At 38.6% G+C, this 24,152-nt stretch overlaps 1 protein-coding gene across 10 annotated transcripts in view; it reads right to left on the reverse strand.

Annotated features, from left to right (window-relative positions):
- Positions 1-24,152, reverse strand: part of RARB (retinoic acid receptor beta) — a 323,955-nt gene that overhangs the window by 213,040 nt on the left and 86,763 nt on the right. For 2 of the 10 annotated variants that reach the window (XM_039548239.1, XM_039548237.1), the window contains exon 3: positions 19,638-19,734. The exons of 7 other annotated variants lie outside the window; for them this stretch is intronic. The gene's annotated coding sequence lies outside the window, so the exon portion shown is untranslated. Of the gene's footprint in view, positions 1-13,069; positions 13,253-19,637; positions 19,735-24,152 lie in introns of those variants that run through there. One more of the 10 variants, XM_010398937.3, reaches the window with a different exon arrangement.

Below are 24,152 nucleotides of genomic sequence, written 5' to 3' on the forward strand. Positions count from 1 at the left end.
ATTATAAATACAGGCCATAATAAATTGAGGAAAGCCGAAGTGTTTCCTGCTTTGTTTGCAGGATGGAAACCCTTTTAACGTTTCATTATGATAAAGATGATTATGGGCAAACAACAGTATTTATTTTTAAATTTATTCGTTGATTTAAGCTTTATTTTAAACCTGCTAGCAAAAAAAAAAAAAAACAGAAAAAACAACTTTGACTTCATTAATTACAAAATTAACCTTTAAAACCATCATATGTCATCTATCACTAGTTTTACTACTTCTAAAACATGAATGCATTGGGGGTGCCAGGGTCTGGAGTCTCAGACAGGAGGGGATGGCCACTGCCGATCCATGGAGTGAGCATATGCTCCTGCTGCTGCCAACCCATTCTGGCCCCAAGCAGCTGGTATGAAGCTGATATGAGCCAAGGTTGTAAACACCAAGTGAAGTAATCCCTGCAACTGCATCTTCTAAAAGCCCAAGAAAGGAATCCTAAGAAAAACTGAAATTAAAAAATTGTATATACGCTTTCCAACCTTAAGTTTTCCACACCTCCAGACCAGTTCTTATCAGAGGGCTACCTGTATTCTGCTTGCATCTAACAGCCTCCATGATTCAAGGGACAGAAATCCCAGCTGCACACTATGCAATTCTTCATGCAGCTCCTTTCTTACCCTTGTAGCCAGAAAATGCTAAGAGAGGTTCACACAGGGCTGGAAGCAAGCCTCACTAGGCACTGAGGCATCATCCAGAGTGAGCAACCTGGGCGCAGGGAGACCATCACAGCTCATGGGGTCAGTCAGATGGAAACTCAGAAAGCCAGAAATGGGAAGGTCACAAACCACGACTCTTCCAGAAAAGAACATTTCAGAAGCACCAGGAAACAACTCTAGGGTTTTTTTCAGGGGTTAGTGAGGAAGGAGATAAGTATACCGCATAAGGGGTCCCCAAGGCTGCATCTCACCTCAATGGGACTTAAAAAGAAACACAGGCAAACCAACAAACTTCAAGGCTTACTATTCCCATTAGGATTTAAGGGCTTCCTGAGGGTGGTATTCCCACCAGGGTTAGGCAAACATATGCCTCTTAGTATCTTAAAGCTGGAACTGGATTGCATCCATCTCAGAGAAGAAGCAGCTCAAAGGTCCACATAAAAAGGTGCAAGCTTACCTTTTTTGTTCGGCAATCTCAGTTTATTGCTTATAGTCTACATGGGAAAAATAAATCCAGAGACCATATTGCCTGCTTTGTATTTTAATTAAGTAAGTGCCTGGAAATAAGTTATAGGTTTTTTTCCACTGCTTTCTCTTGCTAGCTGCCCAAACACAGGCTTTTCCATAACCTTGTCATGGATCAAGTTATTAATAAAATACAAACAAAAACCATACTGGCACGTAAGTTAATTAAAATGTCTCTACCAATTTCACCTTTACTTCTCTTCTCAGAAATGAATACTCCCTCCTTTGACACAACCCCCCGTATTCTGTAATCCCAATGTCTCTCCAGCTATCTGTGGTTATTTTGCCATTACAGCATATGGTGTTTCAGAGAGGCTTTGACAGTGCCATTTCCTTACCCGCTCCCAAAGACGCACAGACTGAATTCCATTCATTGTGGGAAATTTGTTCATGTCCAATTTACCCAATGCTCTCTGCAACAATTTTGTGTTATGAATGGCTATTGTTAGCCTGCTCATGTTCACTCCACAAAAAACGGGGTTTGGGGGGGTTTGGTTTTTTTACTGGTTGGTTTTCGTGGCTTTTTTTTCAATAGTCTGCCAAAGAAAAATACTGGGAGGGGACACAGCTGGGACAGCCAGCCTGCACTGACCAAAGGGATACTCCAGACCACATTATGTTGTGCTTGGCAATGAATGCTCAAGGAATAGAGGAGAAAGGGGCAATGTTCATGGTCATGGTGTTTGTCTTCCCAAGCAACTGCCATGTGTGCTGAGGCCATGCTTCCCAGGAAGCAGCTGGATGCCTGCCTGCTGATTTGAAGTAGTGAATGAATTACTCTTTTTTGCTTTGCTTCCTTGTACAGCTCTTGCTGTCATGATTAAAATGTCATTATCTTGAGCCACAAATCTTCTCACCTTCCTTCTATTTTCTCTCCATCTCATGGGAGAGTGCAGGAGTGAGCAACCGTGTGGGTAACTGGCGGTTAGCCAAGGCTAACCCAACACAAGGCTACAACTGCCAATAATTTTCTTCTTGACCTCCTTCTTCATCTCTAGTTATCTTCTGTTTAATTAATCTAATTAACCCATATTAATTTAGCAGATCAAAGAAAATCTTGACATAACAGCTGACTCAGTTAGCATCACTGCATGCTTGGAATCACAACAGATTTATACAAAGTCACTGCCTGAAGTTGGATGTCCTCCTTAGGCCACCCTCACTCTCTCTAATCCACAAAATAAATGTAATGTTTTAATTTCTAAGAATTATTTCAGGCAATCCTTAGGACATGACAACAGAAAGAATATCAGAACTGCAAGACCCCAACTGATCCAGGTGGTAGTAACTCAATCAAGCTGTGTTGGATATGTGTGATGGATGGGGAGGGCACTGGCAGATCCCAGATGAATGACCCTGAAAAGCTGTGAAGTTGCTCATATCTTTGTCAAATGAGCATAAAGACATTAATGAACCAAAATGACTTACTCAGGCACTTCAGAGTTGTACATAACCACATAGGGCACAGGGGAGTGGCAGCTGGATTGTATCTTCAGATCTGACAGTGATTCGCTAGTGACTTCAGGAAAGTCATTTGAACTCCATCTGACTCAATTTTTCCATTTGTGAAATGGAAATCAACATGCACTTCCATTTGAAGATAAGTGAAATACTCAAGGCTGGCAACATCATTAACTCTAAGTAACTAATAGCTATTAGTACCTGGTGTACGCGATTGCCCCTCTAAGCGGGTTTCCTGGGGGTATGGGGGAGCATGACTTACAGCTCAGCACAGATAACAACTTCATTTCAATAGCCATTCTGAAAAGGGCAATGAACACGCTCCTAAATGAATTCCACACCCCAAATCAATTCAGTGCCTAAGAATAAAAAAAGTATCCACTGGAAAATAAGACAACATATTCCAAGAAGGCTGTTTTATCTATCTGATATGTTTCCTGCATCTTGTGGTGATTTACCGTAATAGGCAATAACTAGTGTACATTATATCTAGTTTTTAATAACCACACTTCCATTATATTTCATTTCCCAAAGGGACTATTTGTGTTTTTTCATATCTTTTAACTGTAAAACTGTAAACTGCTGTAATCAAGTATTGCTTTCCCTTGTATTCTGGACATCCTCAGTTGATTATAATCACTGCCTGCTGAACTTACCTTCAAAATGTTAATCAGGAATTGAAATAAAAATTGGTATTATTACATTATGTACTGCCCCATTTATTCACTCTTCTCTTCTTAACACAGGACACACAGAATACAAAGAACTATAAAACAGAAAAGAGAAAAAAAAAACAAACAGAAAAGTAAAAAAATAAAAACAAAACAAACAAAAAAGTATGAAAAAGGCAGGGGAAAATAAAAAGAAAGAAAACTAAACAAAAAAACCTCAAACAAAAACAAAAAACCAAACAAACAAAACAACAAAACAAAATCAAAACACCAAACCTCCAAAAACTGGCTTTGCAGAAGAGAATTAGAGAAGACAGTTAAAAAAAGTGAAAGCCCATGCTGTTGAACCTGGTGTCTGTAAAAGAGATGTAGGCTGACAAACTATGTTTTGAGGTACTTGTACAACATCAACTGTAACTCTGGATAAAATACACAAAAAACTCATTTTAAAGTACATTTAAAAAGAGCACATCTGTATATGGTACACTACTTTTTTGGGAATTAGTGACTTGGTCCCACAAGCACCTACCAAAGACTGCATGAGGGGAATGCATTTTAGAAGGTGTCAACAAAAACAAGCATGTAAGTGTGTAAATCAAGTTGTAAAGTCAGCTGCATTTTCCAAAATGAATCCAAATTTAGGGGAACTGATATGTTCAGACAGATGCCATGACTGAAAGGGTGACTGGATACTACCACAGTGACATTTTCAGCAGCCTCATACACAACATTTCAGATTTCGAGGTTTCCAGCACCATAACAATGGCCTGCCGGGAAGATCTAAGATTCTTGGTTTAACTTACACCCAGTACAAAGGATGCATGCATGCACACACGCACACACACACACACACAGTGGTTTAGTTTTCTCTGCTCTAACACAGAAAGCTAATACTACAAACCAACAAAAAAAACCTCCAGTGGGGTCCATTACTTTATCTTGACCAGTACAACCTAAAGGCTGGCTATAATTGAATCCAGAAGAGTAAGACACAACCATGGCCTTCTTGAAAGTAAAGCTCTCCTGAGGAAAGAGTTTTAGTGGAACACATAGAACTTTTAACTGGACACTGTCACTGTCACCATTGTTACCAGAAGTAACAAACATTTCTTAGCTTCCTTCAGAAGAAGAAAGGGATCAGCATTTGCAAGAAAGATTTGGGAAAACTGTACAAAAGCAAAGTTGGACAGATACATTCAGCCAGCCGGAAAATAAAATCAATGAGCTAAAAGCATTATTAATTGAGACAAGTGAATATGGACAGAGTCAAAGCTACTGACAGAGAAGAGGAGATAAAGCAGACAAACCATTATCACCAAAAGTAAATAACATTGAATCAACCAGATATGATCAAAGGAGCATGTTTATAAGTACTGGTGATATTACTTCTGAATTTGATTTATTTTATCTTAAGTCACAGTATATATCACTTAAGCAAGCCAGTTCCTTCCAGGTATCTTGCTAATATCCCTTAACAGAAACAAGACTGGATGCCCAGACAGTAACAGATTAAATGAAAAGGCAAAAAAAAACCCCTAACTAGATAGAAAGGAATTATAAACTCAGTACAGCTAACAAATCTCCTATGTACAGAAAAGCAAGAAGCCACTATCATCATACAGTCTGGCCAATCACAAACACAGGGCATGTATTTTCCCCCACAACCTGGATTAGCATAATTCCTTATTTATATAAAAGGAAAGACTTCAAATGGTGGCATGCCCCTCACTTCTCCCATTAAACTCTCTTCCCTTGTCCTCTCCCATTCATGGTTACAGTGTGCATACTGAAGGAACAGCTGTAGAACTGATGCCCATGGAGCAGGGACCAGCCCCCAGGAAGTGCCTGCCTGTGTAGCAGCACTGACTTTCTCCTGGTCTGATGTGTCCAACATACCTGGTTTAGATCCCTGCTTCAAAAAGAGAGGTCTGTATGAAAATTTTATCTAATGGAAACAACAATATCCATGATGTGGTAGGTAGTATCCTTCACTTTAAGTAAGTATCAATCCAGACACCTATCAGAGAGGACTATGGTTCTGATTTCAGGATAACATGAGTTCACAACAGCTGTTGAGGATTTATACTCAATACTACTCATCATCTGCAAATGGGTATCATACCCCAGGCTTTAGCCAAATTTCTCCAATAAGAGAAATAAGAGTCTCCAAAGTCCCTCTGCAGTTGCAACTCCATCTCCTACTTGCACCTGTGTTTCCATCCCGGGCCGAAGAGTGCTTTGATAACTATGCAGAGCATATACAAATGGGATAAGGAGACTCCACATCACAAGTACAGCTATACACACCAAGTGTTCTTCAGGCACAAACAAGAAAATGCAGAGAAGCATACTAAATGCACTTTAAATTGCAACTGATTTGATCACAGCTGAGTCCAGCTTGGCCTTTACGGACTGCACCCACAGTCAATCCATGTTCAGTAGCTGTCATGGAAAAACTAACATATCTCAAGCAGGCAGAATACATTCTCATCTGGCCTGTGTCAGTTAATACCCAACACTCCCAAACTGCACACTTGCATAAGACTCCTGGGTTACCACTGTATTATAAAGTCAGTTGTGACACTTTTGTCAAGCCTGACCAAAACTGACTGAAAGAAGTTCATTCACTGTCATCTTCATAGTTCTGAATAACCTACAAGACCAGTGGAAGTGTGCTCCCCACCTGGGAGGCAGATGCGCTCTACTGTAACACAATCATTAGTTTTTTATTTCCTTGATTATAGATCCTAAAATCCTAAATACAGAAAAGAATAATTTAGAACTCCCCATGAAGTACCCTATAGAAGCAAAAGCACTATTAATAAGGTATTTATTGGATATGGTTAATTATCACATTTTATTTTTACTACTCAATAATGTTTTCATGGAAATAAGAAAGGATACATATTCCTGTCAGACTTGAAATGATTTGTAAAAATGTACAATATTCCTCTAACATTTTTGCAAGTCTGAGACTATAACTGGCGAACTATCTGCCCTGGCTTTGTGGCTTTCCTAACCAAAAAAGACCATTAACAAATGAGTGCCGCGAACTTGGTAACTATGCTGTGTTTCTTGTCATGCTGGGATTAGTAATAGCAGTGCTATCAAATATTACTGTGCAATAAAACCTGTGGTTTGCATTTAGATTACATTTGATTTCTTCATGTGGAAAATGCACGCTCTAATTTTCCTCTTACAGTAAAATTGATAATACATAGAATACAACATCACAGCAGATGACACAGTCTACAAGGTAGGCATGACTTGTTTTATAGTCATAAAGCTTGTACTTCTGGCTGTGATTTTATGAGCCAGGCATACAAAAAAAAGAGCACAAGAAAGATATTTATAAATAAAGGCATACAACAGTAAATAGGAAAGGAGACCAAGTTACAGAACAGATTGAACTGGATATAATCAGAATCAAACAGCTTTCACAAAAACTGCAAACTTAGCACTTGGATACCTCACCAGTCAGTAATGTAGGTACAGCAGCCTCTTATAACAAAAGAAAGCAATTCTAGGCAGTAAGAAAAGCAATGTAAATAGGACAGGCAGCATCCTCAATAGGCAAAAAAAAATTCTTTGAATATATTCTTTTAAAGCTCACAATATCATAAATTAGCCCCTCACCTCCCCACAGCTCCCACAAAGAAATCATCTACCACTATTTTCTTTGTAATAAGTAATCTTGCAAAGTATTAATTTCAGTAGTATCTTTCACAATATATTTCAGAGAAGCTTCTACAAGCATCTAGGAACTTATTAGATAAAAAAAGGGGAGGTGTACACCGCACACTGTCTCCATGGGGACACTGCACATGGCAGAAGCTGTGAACAGAGCACTTCCATGACAGAAAGGCAATGGGGAAGAATTATACAATAACGAACAGAGAGCTCATTAGCATGTAAAAGCCATACCCCTATATATACTGCCATATTTTTGTACGTCATCGCATTAACAAATTGCTGTTTATTAGCCATGATTTACTGAGTTGAGCACAACAGAACTGGGCACTAGCTGAGGCAAAGCAGCTGGATGCAAAACTAATGCAAACAGCTAAGAGAAGAGCGATGTCTTAACTGCTTCTCCGCATAGCTTGATCCACCAGCCAACAGATGAACTGATTACACACTGTAGCAAAAATTTCACCTTTTGCTACACTGAAATAATTCCTGAATAAATACAAAACATGGTAAAGCTTGACAAACTGAAATATGATTCCTCACCTCCACCAAAGATGGTGCTGTCAGTATTTAAAGAAATTATCTCTTTACAATGCATTAGTGTTCTTGTATTCAGGCCAATCACGAACTGCAAACGTATCCATCTTTAAATGTTTACATCCACTTCAAAGTACACATTTTTCTTACTACTACCACCATGTTCTCACCACATTACCTTACTCTCTGAACGAACTCACTCTCTCCACTGCAGTCTTTCTGTGGATGCACACCTCAATCCAAAGAAACAAAATCCAGACAGCACAAAGCCAATGATAATGCCGTGCTCAAAGCTCAGGAATTCAGTAGAAGCATAAATTCCCACCAGAGACCATCACCAGTCAGTCTCCCCACAATGCTCAAGCCCAGACTTGCATCCACTTGCTTGCTTGGGCTTTGCATCTGGCTTAAGAACTGCCAGTACCAGGAGAAAGACACTTTAACTACATGTTATAAACAACATGCATTAGTGGCTTATGGACTGTTATACTTCTTTGCGTTTTCCTTTTCACACTAAAGGGATTTTGCTCAGGGAGAAAAGAAAAAGAGGAATCAAAGCTCTGGAGTTGTTTTTTTCTTGGAAGAACCAAAAACCCCACAAACATACAGAAAAAACTTGTGTGAAATGCAGCAGTTCCTGGAGACGGCAGCAGATTAAGCTTCTTTACTGTTTCAGGATACTTCTGAGCCCCTAAATTTCAAGTTCATATTAACCAAAATTAAAACTCACTGCAGATTATCAAGTTTCATGTATTTTTTCACTACCCTTATGCAAAATTTACTTTGGCACAGTACAGCAGTGCATTATTAATCAGCATAGGTTTGTTTGAAAAAGCAGGGTCTATTTATTCAGAGGTAGGACTGACTCCAAATCCAGGCTTTCTTTTCCACATGGAATGCGAGTGTATCAGATTTGGTATTTGATTTTTCAGCTCAGCTGTGAGGGACGAGCTGAACTTTGGAAAAAAACAGAGGTACAGTCTACGTGGTAACAGAAAAAGAAACCCCAGTATTTTACTTTTTTTTTTGTGGTGGTTTCAGGTATCAAAGTGAAAATGTCAAATGTCTCTCACCACACCCATTACAGCAAAATCTCAGACCAGTTGAAGACAATGACGCTTTGCTATTGGCATTAAATGAATCCGGTCTCACCCACCCATGACCAAAAAAGACACAGCGTCATTTCAAAATCACAGTCACTTTCCTATCGACTTTTTGCAGCGTTTTCAGATTTATGCATCCTCTTTTTATTCTCATATTGCAGTCAATTAGCAGCTATAACTAAGCAGATCTGTGCAGTTTTAGCATGAATTCTTTAAAATCATTGATCTTTACAAGCTACTTTGATGAAAAGAGAGAATATTTACCAGCAACTATTAAGCATGAAGTTTGAGGAAACAGAAGAAGCTTGTAGGAGGATTTGCTAATGTAGTTTATTGCTGTTACTTTTCATATCTGAAAAGATACTGCCTCTGAAGTCTCTGACGAAAACGCAAATAGATATTCTTGGGAGACAGTACAAGCCAAATGCAAGTTACAAAATCAGACAACTTGGTCTTAAGGATTTCATCACATAAATCCACTGATATCTCAACAGTGCCACACTAATATACATTTAAAATCAGAATCTAAGTGTCCGGTGCTGCGGGAAAAAGAGATGATGGAGACACACAAGGATTTTCACAATAGAAGTCTTCCCCATAAATGTGTGCAGGAAACCTAGAGATGAAATCCCCCACAAGAAGACACAATACTATCTACCAGGCAGTGATAATCTCTCAGTGGTCACAACAGACATGTTGTTGAAACAACTAGATGGAAAAAAAAGGGCATCCATGCTTGAGTGATTCTGCAGAGCAATATGCCTACACCTAACACAACGGAAAACCTATTCAAGAATACCTAATCCTGTGAAACTACGACTGCAGAATGCTGTTAGAAGCAGAGAAAACTGAAAATCCTCTGAATTAAGTGTTCACTGAGCAAGTTAAAGCTTTAGGTAGGTATCTCTCAACTCATCCACCCACATACCTGAGGGTGGCATCCATGTGATAAATTGCATTTACCATGCACCTGCACTCTACCTACTAATCCATCCTCTCCTTGGCTACTTCTAGCATTACAAATCTCCAAGGTCCTTTGAACAACTGCCTTCTGCAAGGAAGAATTGCTCCTTCAAAGTGTATTGTCAAGAAGCCAGGAAAGATTTAGGTTCAAGTATACTGCTGTTCAACATGGATAGAAATAGGATCTTTAAATTCTTAGGAAACTAGGTTTCTCTGGGTTTTCAGGATTATTACTATTTCTAGGAGACAGAAATACACAATTTCTAAAAGGAAAACTCATAGTTCAGTCACAAAGCAGTAAGCAGCTTGGAGATGCATATCCACAGCTGGGGAGGGGTCAGGTGGTGAAGCCCTCTAGATACTGACAGAGTGATAACATGCACAGCTACTCTTGGATCACCTAGAGGCAAAAACCATTATTCCTTTAGCCAGACCGACCCATCACACGCCTGCTCCCCTGAGAGCTAAGAGTCCATACAAGGCCAGCCATTGGCTGCATGGAAAACGTAGGCCTGCACAAGGGGAACAGACTCTTCCATCGTTGAACTTCAGGAAAACCTACAGTGTTCTGAAGGTGCAGATTAAAGGTGCAATAAATGCATTGGGGAAATGCTCAACTTTTCCTCAAAATACTGCAGCCACTCTCACGGCATGGCAACTTAGGGAGAAGCAAATACTCATTTTTGTCTCCAAACTGTGTGCTCTGTGGCAGCTTGAAGATGTGCCTGGAGGAGCACCAGAGGTCCCCAGAACCTCTATCCATGCCCACAGTACTCAGAGTGCACCTCCTTCAGCAGACAGGAAAAATCTCTGCCTCAAGAGGAGAGAAAGAAGGATGAAAGCGCGAAGGCCAGTTTATTATTATTTCAACTCTGGCTGGGCACCAGGACTGGACCCTGAAGAAATTATGCCAGGATATATGCTCAAAGTTAGCTTCCCTTGCAGTTCTGCACAAACAGAAATCAGCAGGAGTCCAGCATGTAGAATGGCTTCCGAATCGGGTCATTAATCTGTACAAGCAGAAAAACCTACCCAAAAAACACATTAGCAGCCACTGCACTCCAGGTTACAAGGCTGAACTATCATGCAAATTGATACACATCTTTTGCCTCCTCGAGCCACAGAGGAGGGCACAAGCAACATACAGGGGAGAGAGCACAGAAACCTATGGATGTGTGCTCCTGGTGAGGAGCAATGGAACAGGACAGATTTATTCAGTGATGATGACATGGTATTATTTTTTTCTGCAACAGCAATGCAAATTATTCAGAGATGGTCACATCCTCAAATGGCTTGGCTCTAGAAATACGTTTGTTGCCACAAAAATCTTGCCACCTTGAGTGAGCACACACAACCACAAGGGCAGAAGACAATTCAAGATTTTAAGTACACAGAGACACACAGATTAGTCACTAACATTTTCTTCCATCTACTTGTTTGATGATTTATCAATAAACTAAGCAATCTCCAGCTGCTGTCCAGTCAATAGCTGATTAGTTAGACGATTCCCTCCGAGTCCTTCAGGAGGACAGTCTTGAGGTCTTGCTTTCAAGGACAGACCAGTAGGTTTTTCATAGTTTTACAGGATGCTATTCCTTAATAACAATGCAAAAAAAGCAGAGTGAAGAGACCTTTCCATTTTGAAGCTACTGTAAAACGTAGAAGGGACTTTACTTTGGGCTCAAACCAGAAATTTTTTCTTTTTTCTTTTTTTTTTTTAAATACTGATAATATTGCAGGTGTGAAAAGATTTCACTCTTCTAGACAAAACCCAACACTCACTCTTTAATACAACTACAAACAGGACAGACCTAAGTGGGACAGGAAGGCATATCTCTTGGACACTGTTTCTAGCATAAAAATACCCACTATTTATATCAGCCCAGGAAAAAACCACATATGAGGCAAGCCATGAAATGAGAGCAGCCCTATGTTAATCATCTAAATTCACGACTATATAACCCACAAACAAGATCTAAGTTAACACTGGCTGGTAGCTCTTCAGGAGGCTACAGGAAACAACAGGGACTAAGGAGAAAAAAGGAAAAAAGGGCTGACTGAGCGATGCACCTGCTCCCTTGCTTCCCCTTCCCATTTTGCATAGAGAAATTTGCACAGTTACAACTCTTAAGTGCACATTAAACTTATGCCCTTTTACATTTACATGACTGTGAAGACATTATGGTGGGTGTAAAATACTGTACTACTATTTAGAAGCATTTCTGCACTACCAGCTGGTGTAAAAGAGCCCTTGTACGGTTAGGAATTTTTGTTTCCCTATGTATGATAAAAACACAATGGTAAGTCTTGTTCAGAAAGCATATTCAAGTAAAAAGAAAAACACCTACTAACTATTATATATATATTAAAAATATACCAATTACATAAGCTTATAAATACAAATACTTATAAATATATATGGATACATATATATAATTGATATGCATAGAGATATAAATAGTATACGTGTGTGTATATATATAAATATATATATATATATATATAAAAACCCTCTTGAGAACACAAACTGCCAAGTGCGTGTAATGGGATGACTCCTACTCTCACCAGAAGCCCAGAATCAATTCTTGAAGTAATAGTAGTATAAGTTCTGCTTCACACCAGTAAAGAGTCAGTAAACAAAAGTTTGAATTGTTTCAAGTGAGCCTGAAAGATGCTTATTCAACAGAGTTTGAATCTGTTGCAAACGGCTCATTTAATTCAACCTCAGAGGCATTTGCTCTCCACTTTTCAACCTCAGAAAGCAGTAACCTAGCTAAGGAGGTTAGATGCAGTATCACCAGTTCAGATGAAAAAGATGCCAATGAACAGCTGAGACTTAAATTTATACCCAGCACGGTTACACGGACATGAAAACGAACATTAGATGCAATCGGTTTCAGCCATATCATGTATTTTTGCCTGTTCTTAAAGAATTTCAGGATGAAAAATATTAAACAAAATCCTGAAATTAAAATCAACCAGGGAAAAATTAATCTAGCTGCCAAGAAGAACTGACTGAGGCTCCATGACAAGCACAGATACATATTCAAAATTAACTTTAAAAAAGCTTCTAAATTCAACTAAAGTGCTATAAAATGACAAATGTACATATTATACGAACCAATTATAAAACATTGCAGCAAGCACTAACTACATGCACAGATCTTATGAGCACCCTGGGAGCAGGACAGTGGACTAAATAACATCAAGCAATCTTGAAATCCACAGACATTACGTTTTCCCTTTATCAAAAGGGTGAGAGAAGTGTTCAGGGGGTTCTGACTTTTTGTTCTGAATGAGAGAGACTAAAACACGGCAGATACTTGAAGTATCTGTAGGTTTAGTCTAGATGCAGAATATTTACCAGAAAATTAAAACTACTGAAATCCTGCAATATCTGCTTTTATTAGAGACTCACCTATTTCCAGAAAGATGACAACCATTTACAAATCCGTTTCCGCAAGAAAATTATAAAAATCCTTTGGATGTGCAATGTTCGGTGTTCAATATTTGCCACCAGCAGACACTGTTGTTAAATAAAATGGGAAGCAGCCTTCAAAGCATCCAGACAGAAAAGCGAATCGTAGCCTTCCTGTAAATCCTGCAAAAATACATCTCGTTCACTTGTGTGGATCTCTTTATTGCAGTTGACATGGGCTTGCCCAGGGGACTAACTTGTTGTTCCATAAAGATCCTTAAATAGGCACTACTGATGAAACATTTAATCCAAGCCCTGGTATCAAATGGCTGCTATTGCCAGTGACAGTGATAGAAAAATCTATTTGCCAATTAAATAACTGCATGCAAAGCTATGACTGTTTATTATACCTTTTAACATAGTTCAGCTGGTTTGGATCATATCCAGTGAGCTTCATATTTTACAAAAACTGCATTCCGTATAACTCATAAGTAACATGCTTTAAGCCTTCATTTTTAAATACACCTTTTCACTCATGTTGTTATGAAGTGTTTACTTGGGCAAAGGAATACATTTTACACAGAAATGCCACTTATATCATTCAACTATACATATATATTCCGTTGGACCTCTCTCTGTTGATAATGAAATTATGATTTATGCTTAGAATATATGACCATATTTTAGATGTTGGGAAAAAAAGAGCACTTTAAAAACTCGCTGTGTTTACTTTAAATGCTAAGAATGTACAAAAGCTATTCATTTTTTGTAAAACTAAGAGAATGCATTTGATCCCATGAGTCTCATAAAACTCTGCATAAGCATAACAATAGGGAAAGCTAAGATGAATAGTTGAGATGAACACTTAAGCCTGGACTTCATTCCAGTTGGACTTCCACCATGCCAGGAAACAAGAAAACAAGTGAAGAGGCAGTAATTAAAAGGGATTTAAGATTAGCGGCAGCATTACACCCACGTGTGGAACACCACTAAAATAGGACACAGCACTAGCTTGACTAGGCTGCAATTTAATAAAGGGTGTAAGCTACAGCTCAGAGAAGTCATCTTTGCTGAGAGCAACTTAAGGATATGCTTAACTTGAAATAACCACAGCTTAACATGTGCTTTGTGTAAAGCATGAATATACATCTTTGGGACACAGACTGTATTTTCATTTCAACTTAGTATGAGAAAAAAGAAATTAAGTCATGATAATATATAAAGCAGTATTGAATAAAAATGGGACACAAATACTGGAAATGGCAAAACATGTATCTGAAATGAATCCCTTCCCATAAATAGGAAAAAAGACAGACTAAGGTGAGTTTTTATTTCTCTTAATCACAGGAAAGTTAGGGTTTTTGCCCTTGATCTTAAAAACTTACCAGATGTAAGTTAGCATCTTACTCCTATTCCCCAATGCCATAAATTTAGTTTAAACTAAGAAAAAAAATATACTTAGTGCTTCAGAATGAACACTGATTCTTCCACATTTTGTATTAAGACTTCATTTACTGCTTGCTATGCCATTTTAAACTTTGTAACTATTTTGTCAGGATAAGTTTTAGCTTTTACTGTACCAATGTCTGGAGAAAATGTTTCCATCTTACTTTATCAGATTATTGAAACAATGTATTATAATTTATGGAAAGCGCTATTTCCATTTTCACATTTAAGCCTTATTCAAGGAAATTATTTATTAATTTTAGTAACTCTTTTAAAGTACATAGGCTGAAATCGTTAGGAATTGGTAGGAAGATTCATTGAAGACTTCTGTGAGGTAAATAAACTGATTTAAGTGTGCTGCTCTACCACAGCTTCATGAGAACACAAACAGTAGCATTATCTTTGACTGCATTAAATTTAGCCTCTAAAGTAAAAAAAAAAACCCAACTGTTTGTCTAGTAAATAATGTTGTTATGTCATATTACGATATCTCTCTTCCTATAGTTTATGGCTATTTATATGGGGAAAAGTCCAGACTGTCAGTGTTAAAAAACTGCATTTGAGCCTCTTTACTTCCTTGATTTCTCCCTGCTGGGCAGAAATTTTTAATCACAAAAATACCTCCTGTAGCTCCATATCCAACTTGGTTATACTCAAACTCGAGCACAATTACTTTGTCGTACAAATACTTGCGGAGCAGTCACAACTGGAACCCATCAGGTTTGCATCTGAGCAGAACATTTTTGTGAAGGATACGAGAAGACAGCAGGACCTGCAGAAGCACTGAGACCCCAGTCCTGAAAACATGGGGGTTTGGGCTTCACAGTACTCAGGTGAGTGCCACCTCTGAGAGCTTGCAGGTGCTCTCAGGTGCTCCCTCACCTGCACTGGACCACAGCCAGAATGCGCAGCTGCAGGAAAGAAACTATTCCCAAAAAACTGTACATTCTAATTTCTTTTTAAATTTTAGGGGGTTCTTTTGGTAGTTCTGGAAGAGACATTTTTGTGACAAATATTCATCAAAGTCTTACCTGACATTTTAGAGTTTTTAGCGCATTTCTTTAGCCAGCTCAGCTCTGACACATTCAGCAAATGCTTTGGGCATTTCTTATCTGGTGCTTTCAAAGTTTCTCTCAGATCCACAGCAGCAATCATCGAAACTTTTATTTCATTTTCCTAGGATTCTGATCTCTAACATCTACAATTATAGTTATTTACTAGTGTAAAAAATATCTTTAAATGTGTCAAACTTATTTGAATAAATACACTTCAATGCATAAACTATTCCTTTTTTTTTTTTTTTTGATGTATCACAATGAATACATCAGCTTTAACATCTATTCTCCTGATCAGTCATTTTGAGGTGGTCCACTTTTGTTTTCCTGACTTTCACAAACATGCTTGCAGCCAGTAAGAGACTCTTCACTATGATTAATGGCCTCCCATTGGGTATACAGAGAATTTCCCAGCCTGGTTCCCTTGAGAATGCTCCACTACATGGATTTCTACGCAAAGCTAGATTAAAAGAGGAGGAGCAATAGCTATAGTCCACCTACCCCACAGCCATCAATTATATACAGTTATAAATCAAAGTTTTCAGCCAGAACAAAGCCTAGCGTGGCAAACAAACAAGGGCGTTCACAGCAAATTGTTTTGAAGCAGAATAAAACTCTTGATAGAAACAATGGGGCAAGCAAAGCCCCTGTCAATATCACTATAAAGTTCCGTTGATTTATTAAGAATTAGACACAGTGTATCCAATTACTGCTGAATTAACTTAAACAGAAAGCAGCAAGTGGAAAAATAAGCAAGGAGATGGATTTCTCTTTTGAAAGGAAAAAATTGCGCAATTCTATATCATAGTTAATTGAAGACAGTAACGTGAATCATAAAGTATCTGTACTTTAACTCCCTGTATTTGTGTTTCTTGGCTTTTGGTTTTAAGCTCTCTCTTTCATGAAACACTGGTATGTCTATCTCATCCATATTTCATCTCCGGTCTGTTTGTTTTCCCGGCTATTTCTGCCTCCATGCCATAGATGATTCTGATCAGTTTGGATATTTTTAAATACCCTTCACACACAATCTGCTTTCAAACAAGACAGTAGAAAAAAACACTAGGGGACACGGAGACAAAAGACTGTTAGCATCGCTCCTCACATGTCTCTTCCCTTCTGGACAACGTGAATTATCTGCAGGGGGTTGGGCCCCCTTTTTTTTCAAACATTTAAAATTCCATTTTTTTATACACAGCACTTTTTGGAAAGCCAAAGAATATAGTCAAAACCAGTCAAAATGAAAGTAAGCTCCAGCCAAAAAATTAGTTGGTATTTGCACCCAGTCTTCACTGCAGAACATTTTTCACATAGACTTTGTCTCTCTCTGAAGAAACAGATGCTTGCGGAAAGTGCTCAGTAATTTTCAGCAAGTGAAAAATTAATTTTTTACAACTCTGACTAAAGCTGTGCAGCCAAGAGCCTTTAGGATGACTTCACATTCCTAAGAGACAAACCTTGTCTGTCCTACACCACATTTTCCCCAGTCCTTCCTTGCGCTACAGTCCTCCAGCTTGCAGCAGGCATCAGCACCCCAAGTTTGGATAAGGATGGAGATTCTGCACCTCTGACCGGGCAGGGTCACACATGAAATACAGAACTGTAGAACAGAATCACATAGGTTGGAAAAGACCTTTAATGTCATTGGGTCCATCACTGCCAAGCACTGCCAAGCCCGACACTAAATCATGTCCCCAAGTGCCACAAAGGCACAAGATGTCCAGACCTACATCAATGCACACACAAGCTCCTGTTTTCTCTGCAAAGCTCTCTTCAAAGAGGCCCCATGCATCCAGAATGGTGTACAGGCACCATCCACTATGGGTTGAAGGATTCCTATGGGCCATGCAGAAACAGAGACTCCCAAGACACCCAGCCCCATGACTGCCAGACAGAAAGCAATGTCAGAGTCTGTCTGCCATACCACTCCTTCTTCACATGAAAAGAGCTTTCCAAGGCAGAATTCCTGAAAAATCCAGAAAAACACTGTGGTGGGATCCTTATTGTGTGTGCTGGGAGACGGGGAGGGCAGATGCCTATGGAGAGGCAGATGTTCCAGGTTACTCATGCAACACACAACGTATCAGAGAGCTTAACACAACACCATGCAGAAGGGTGAGACTGGACTGCAAGAGGTCATCTCATCCCAGGACAGGATAAACTACATCAGTATTGTTCCTGACAGACATGTTTTTAAATACTTCTAGTGATGGGAAGTTCATAAGCTCCTACAGCAGTCTTCTCCAGAGCTTTGTTACCTATACCATTTGAAGGGTTTTTTGGTCCTTCTCTCACTATTTTCTTCAGTCTTCAAATTATTCCAGCTCAAGTTATTCCTCTCTTTGCAGCACTGCCACATAGAATCCATAGTGCTGGTACCTCTCACAGAAGCAGCTCAAAGGGACGGTGCACAGAAAGGGAAGTATAACACAGTCTGTAAACATCCTGCCTAAGTAAAGCTGTGTGAGAAACATGGACCTCAAGGGCCGGTGAGAAATTCCCACTAAAAATCCAGAACAGTTAAGTGTGCCTAGTGACTTGCAGGTTTGTAACATGCATAACAACAGTATTAGTTATTGACTAAAGAAGCTTTTTTTCCTGGGTTTTTTTTTGGTTTGGTTTGGTTTTTTTCTTTATGGTGGCAAATAAGAGTGCAGAATTGATGTGATGTCTGGAGCTCTAACCCCAGCTCTCCTGCTGGCTCTATACCACCTAATTCAAAACACCTAATAATGAAAGTCTACATCCTTCAACAACCAAATAAAACTGCAGAAGATCAGTTTCTACAAAAGCAGGACCAATTAGTACATACATGATTTTTTTTTTTGTCTCCTAAGTGTGTTCATTCTGGACAGACCTTCTCAGTTTTCTTATCTGATCATAACTTTTCCATCCGATTCCCATGCTTGCAGTCATGCATTGCTTAACACTTGTGAGCATGAGAAAAAAAAAATCACCATTCATCCTTAGATTTTCTTGCAGATTTCTGAATCTCGAGAAGAAGAAAAAGATGTTCACACAAGAATTTTTTTAAAGCTACTCTTCTAGTGTTAACACAAATTGTCCTTCTGGAAACCTACATCATTTTCCTGGCAAGACTATCTTCACATAAGAATAACAAAATTTGGTGTCCACAGGTTCATGATCCACACGTCCACGTTACAAAACCTCTCTTCCTATGTATTTCCACACTAATAAAAGAGACATTTGCCAAAATACACAAAAGCACACAAGAATTCCATTAAGGAATTCCACAATCAAGAGTCACAGCCACTCATAAATGACAATCCACAATGACAATTTAAGAGGTGCACAAGTACAGACTCCACTTAGGTTAAAAATGTCCAGTAAGTAAGTAGATTTCAAATTTTCAAGGAATCATGAGATAGAAAGTGAAAAATGCAAACAAAAATGCTTATGTTTCAACTTTTAAGATGATATACCATGCACATCCACTCCCTTTAAAACAATTTTATGTCTAAATTACACAAAGCTGTTGGTAGAGGTAAAATTATGCTGTTTTGAAGAAGAGATCACTAATAGGTACGATTTAACATACTTAAAAGTAGCTTAAGAACTACATGTACTACTGCTGAGTTTCTCCCTTCCTCACGTACTTCTCCATCCCTGTATCATTTGAGACACACACACACCTGTTGTATCTTGTACTTTGGAAAATATGTTCCTTAAGGGAAAGGGCAGTATAGAATTTTGCATGTAGAAAATCTAGTCAAACCCAAACGAGGTCCAAGCTGGCAGAAGCTTGTAGCTGCTTCTGATATGTGCTAAATATAAAGAATAGAAACTAACACTGCTTTCACAGCTCCGTGATGGTATTTGTGTGTCTAAAATTAAACGTGAGGTCTATTGATCCACACCTAGTTTTCAGTGTTAGGCAAACTCAAAGTGGAAGAAGAGAATGGTGACCTTGACACAAATGTGATTGGGAAAACCGACTGGATGGGAGGAAAATCTGTGTTTTTCAAAAAAACTGGATGTGTAATCCTCCGAGCAAACTTGTGGTAAGGTGCAAGAACATCAACTGAAGTGTGACATCAGCCAATTACCTTGTTTCTTTAAGACTCATCCTGCAGCCTCTCCAATAGGAGGGAAACCCTTTATCATCCTGGTTAGATGTTTAGTGCAGGAGCTCCAGGAAGAAGCCTGACAAAGCAGATACAGAAAGTTTAAGTTTACTCCTTTCATTGAGTAGCTACAACAACAGGATTGGACTTGTAAGGACAGAAAGTGGACAGACACTTAATTTGTTATTGAAAATTACAGTTATATTTTGATTAGTTTAATTTGCAAATTATTCTGGAAAAGAAACCAAAGCACGTACCTAATCCTAGTAACAACAGGCTCAAGATCAGGCAGAAGAATATAATTATCTTCATTAAAAAATGGAGGCAACATTAAAGACACAGTTCTCTGTATGAACTTTGTGAATGGATGAGTATGTCTTAAAAGGGCAGATGGAGAGAAGCCTTCCTTTCACTCACTATATGAAGTTATGCCTGAACCATATAATATTAAGGTAAGCACTATTTGTAGGTGCAAAATTACTTTTTGAAGGGGTCACAAATTCAAACACAGCACCTCAGCCTAGCCCGAAAGCGTTCCTTTTTTTATTACTCCTTTTTAAATGTTTATTTCATACACATTTACCACAGCTCATTTCAGCTGAGCAGAACCCCCATGTTTGTGATTTTTGCCTACAAGAATATTAAATTTCTGCACATCTGTCTTCTCTCTAGGGGTTTCTCTAGGGAATATAATAGTCTATTTGTTTTTCTATTGATCTTGTATCTAAATACTGTTTTCTCCTTTCAAAAAAAAAGAGAGCTGCCAAAGAATCAGTAGTGTCACTGTGAAAATGTTTTTCTTAGCTGGATGAAAAGATGGCAGAGCAAGATTGGGAAAAAATATTTTTCAAATCTGTTTTAATAAGCGTACTTCCAGATAGGGATATGCTAGATATTGGTCTAGGCATGCCCCAGGCCTATGATCCATCTTTCATCCTTTTTACCAATTTCAGACTGACAGCTAAATTAGCTCATGGAAAAGGCTCCCGTAGGCAGTAACCAATAACCTGCCATCCAAGGTAAGTTGCAACAGTGAGAGGCATAGGGAAAAAAAAGTGGAGATAGAAAGCTGAATTTACATCAGTTGATAAGAAAAAAAACAAGGATACAAAAAGGATCAAATTCTAAAAAAAAAATTAAATAAGTCATGCTGAAAAGAGAAATAGAAATTGTGATTTAATGCTGCTAAGCCACAGGCATAGACTGACCCCTTAAGACATGACTAGCCGGTCTTTGAGTTTCTGTAGTTAGTAAAACCAGTAAGTTTACAAATACACAACTGCAAATGGAAGAGCTTTCTCTCCCTATAATATTTAGGCTTACTACCACCTAGTTACTGAGACGCTTTCATCAGGAGACAATAGCGCGTCATAAAAGGCAAGATATCAACAACCTTTTGCGAGACAAAGCTCATTTTCTTCTCAGGCAAAATAAAATCCTCAGCATGGGAGTGTTCACATTACAGTGCTAATAGTGCACATGTGCTGAATTATTTAAAAAATAATAAAGATAGGAGGAATGACACATCCACGGGTTCACTGACAAAGCAGGCAGTTTAATATTTGCACAGCATCTATCTCACCAAGTAACTTCAGCTTATTGAATCTGATGCTTAACACAGATTTCTGCATGAAAAAATAACTGCTGCAAACACTTAGAATAAACTCTTTCTGAAATGGACTTAGTTATATCTGAACTTGTATTTTATACTTGCATTTTTGTCTTTTTTTTCCATCAGACTCTATGATAGGCAAACCACAGTTTAAAATCAATGACTTCAGTAGAGTTAGTGATTTTTTTTCATGGTAGAAATTTCCCCTGATGCTATTTACGGTACAATGTAACATTAAAAATTATAATTATAATTATGGTTTCAAAATAAGGCACAGTACTCTGTTAAGCACTGTTAACAAAGTTTCTAGTTTCTTCTGTTTCATTCATATAGATAGATAGATGGATCAGGATTTCATCAGACAATCCCAAAATGTTAACACAGATACTTGCAAAAAATCCCTTTTTGTTTAGTGGGATGCCACAAAACATGACAAACCCATTTTGTTGCTCACTGCAGCTGTGTGTCTGTGTTTGAAAAGCATGCTTAAATTAAAGATACAAAGAAATGCCTGGGGTTTCATTGCATTGCAAATTTAAAGAAAGACTGATTTTCTTCAAAGGAGGTTGATAATAACCTACAAACAGCAGGTATTTTCTGCTACCAGCATGTAGCTGGCATGTCATGGCTAGTACATCTTTAATCATAATAATGAGTTCTGTGGTAATCATGATAAAATATGTTTTAACTGACAATGTTTTACCTGCCATTGCTACCCTCCACTGAGAATTACCAACTTCTTTCCTTTTTGAGCTTTTCTAGCTTTAGCAGCACATCTCATTGTGGCAGCTGTACCATTAGCTGGGTTACTACTTTAAAAGGTTTGCTAGTTGTCAACATTTAACTCTTAAATATCAGTTTAAGTATTGTGAAATTCAACTGACTGCTTGGAACAAGGAACACACACAAAAATAACAGAATGGTCTGGGGAAAAAAGGGAAAACGCCATTTCTTTTCCTGCAATAGGCAAGCAGTTTCCTAACTTCTTTCTCTAAGCAAATTTTTTTTTCTGATACAGTTAATTCATAGAACCATAGAATGGCTTGGGTTGGAAGGGACCATAAGGATCATCTAGTTCCAACAGCCCTGGTCCCTCAACTTCCAACTTCCAGCCTACTCCAGAAAACCTGATTCTCCTTGAAATGTTGTGGATCCCTGAAGCATTCAAGGCCAGATTGGATGGGGCCCTGAACAACCTGATCTAGTGAGTGAAATCCCTACCCATAGTGGGGGGGTTGGAACTAGATAATCTTTAAGGTTCCTTCCAACCCAAACCATTCTATGAAATGTCACCTTCTTCTCTTAGCACAAAAATGAATGCATTAAAGAAACCTTCTGCCTTTTTTAATGAAAGAAATAAATTAATAGCATAACTAGAAAAATATCACTGAAATTCCACCAAAAAGTATGGAAGGGAAGCTAGAGAGAAGTAATTAAAGCTTTTTTTAAAGCACAACAAAAGCTGCCCTGTGAAACATCCTGAACTGCAGAACATCCAGCATTAAAAGCTAAAACAAAAAATAAACTTGATGTCTAATATGTCTAATAAACTTCCCCCAGGTCCACAATAAACAAACAAACAGGTGGCTATGAATAAATCCAACCTCCTCCACCAGGTTTGTAGAGGATTACTTGGAAGGGAAATCAGTAGAGCTCTTCTGAGCAAACCTAAAACAGCTTTGAGTGCTGGGGATGAACCCAGCATGGGCACTGAGCCTCACTCAGCACAAATATCTGCTCCACAGCCCATTTCAAAAGCCTGAGCCAGACCTCAGGTACTGGTTTTGGGACAGAGTAAATTTTCTGGAGCAGAGTTAATTTTTTAGACCAAAATAGCTCATCACAGAAGAGCCCCTGATGTGTGGTTTCATTTTTTTCTTCTGCCACTGTCCTCACAGTGGTGCCAGCAAGACTGTTCCTACCACTACCCCCCAAAAATTTGTCTAACAGTTACACCTTGGCCACAGCACTTGCAGGGACCTGGGCCTCCACCCCAAACCCTTTCATAGATGGGAACCAACTTGAGCAGTAATGGTGAAAGATGAGGTGGGAGCAGATTATCAGAGGTTATTATTATCAGAGGACTTGGGCTGAGTCTCCTACTCCATTGTCAGTCAGCCCTTTACCTGAGTTTTACAAGCTTCAGTGTGCTGCACAGCATTAATAAAACTTTCCACCTCACAGTGGCAATAAGACCAGGGCTGAAGTTGAGTTGAGTTAATAACTGTTGAGTTATTCAGATTTGGTGGTAGCACAGCTTTATTCAATACCTCAGGTATTTTGTACAATGTGAGCAATATAAATGCACCCTAGCAGGTAAAGACCTCTGCAGGAAAAAAAGTACTTAAAGACTAAACTATGAAGAAATAAGCATTCTAAATGAGTGCTCATTTCAAAAGCATTTTTCTTTTGCCACTTATTAAGGTTTGCAGAAACCTGCTGAAAGGATGTTTCTCTGCTACAACCTTTAACTCTGAGTTCTTAACCATACCACAGATCATAATATTGTCATTCTTCACTGTCACCGCTGCGTCAGCAGCTGTTTTTGGTCTCACAAAAAAAGGATTTGACCTTTGGGATGGACAGGAAGCTGAAGGAGCAACTTTATGAAAAAATAGCCTCCTGTTTACATTTGCCTTGTTTAGCGAACAATTATCTTGGGAGACATAAGTAATAAGCATGTAAGTTTACATAAGCAGAAGTGTCATTTTGATAGCACTAAGTATGAGTGCATGCCAAGCTGTCGGTAACAGTTCTAACTATAAAATGCTTATCTGTATTTTACCAATAAAACCCACAAAAATGCAAATGACAAGACCAACAGCACAATCTGTCAGAATCTAACCTCTACCTATCACAGTGAGGCTCATCCACAACCACAAAGA

The sequence above is a fragment of the Corvus cornix genome, chromosome 2 (genome assembly GCF_000738735.6).
Source record: "Corvus cornix cornix isolate S_Up_H32 chromosome 2, ASM73873v5, whole genome shotgun sequence".
Lineage (NCBI taxonomy): Eukaryota > Metazoa > Chordata > Aves > Passeriformes > Corvidae > Corvus > Corvus cornix.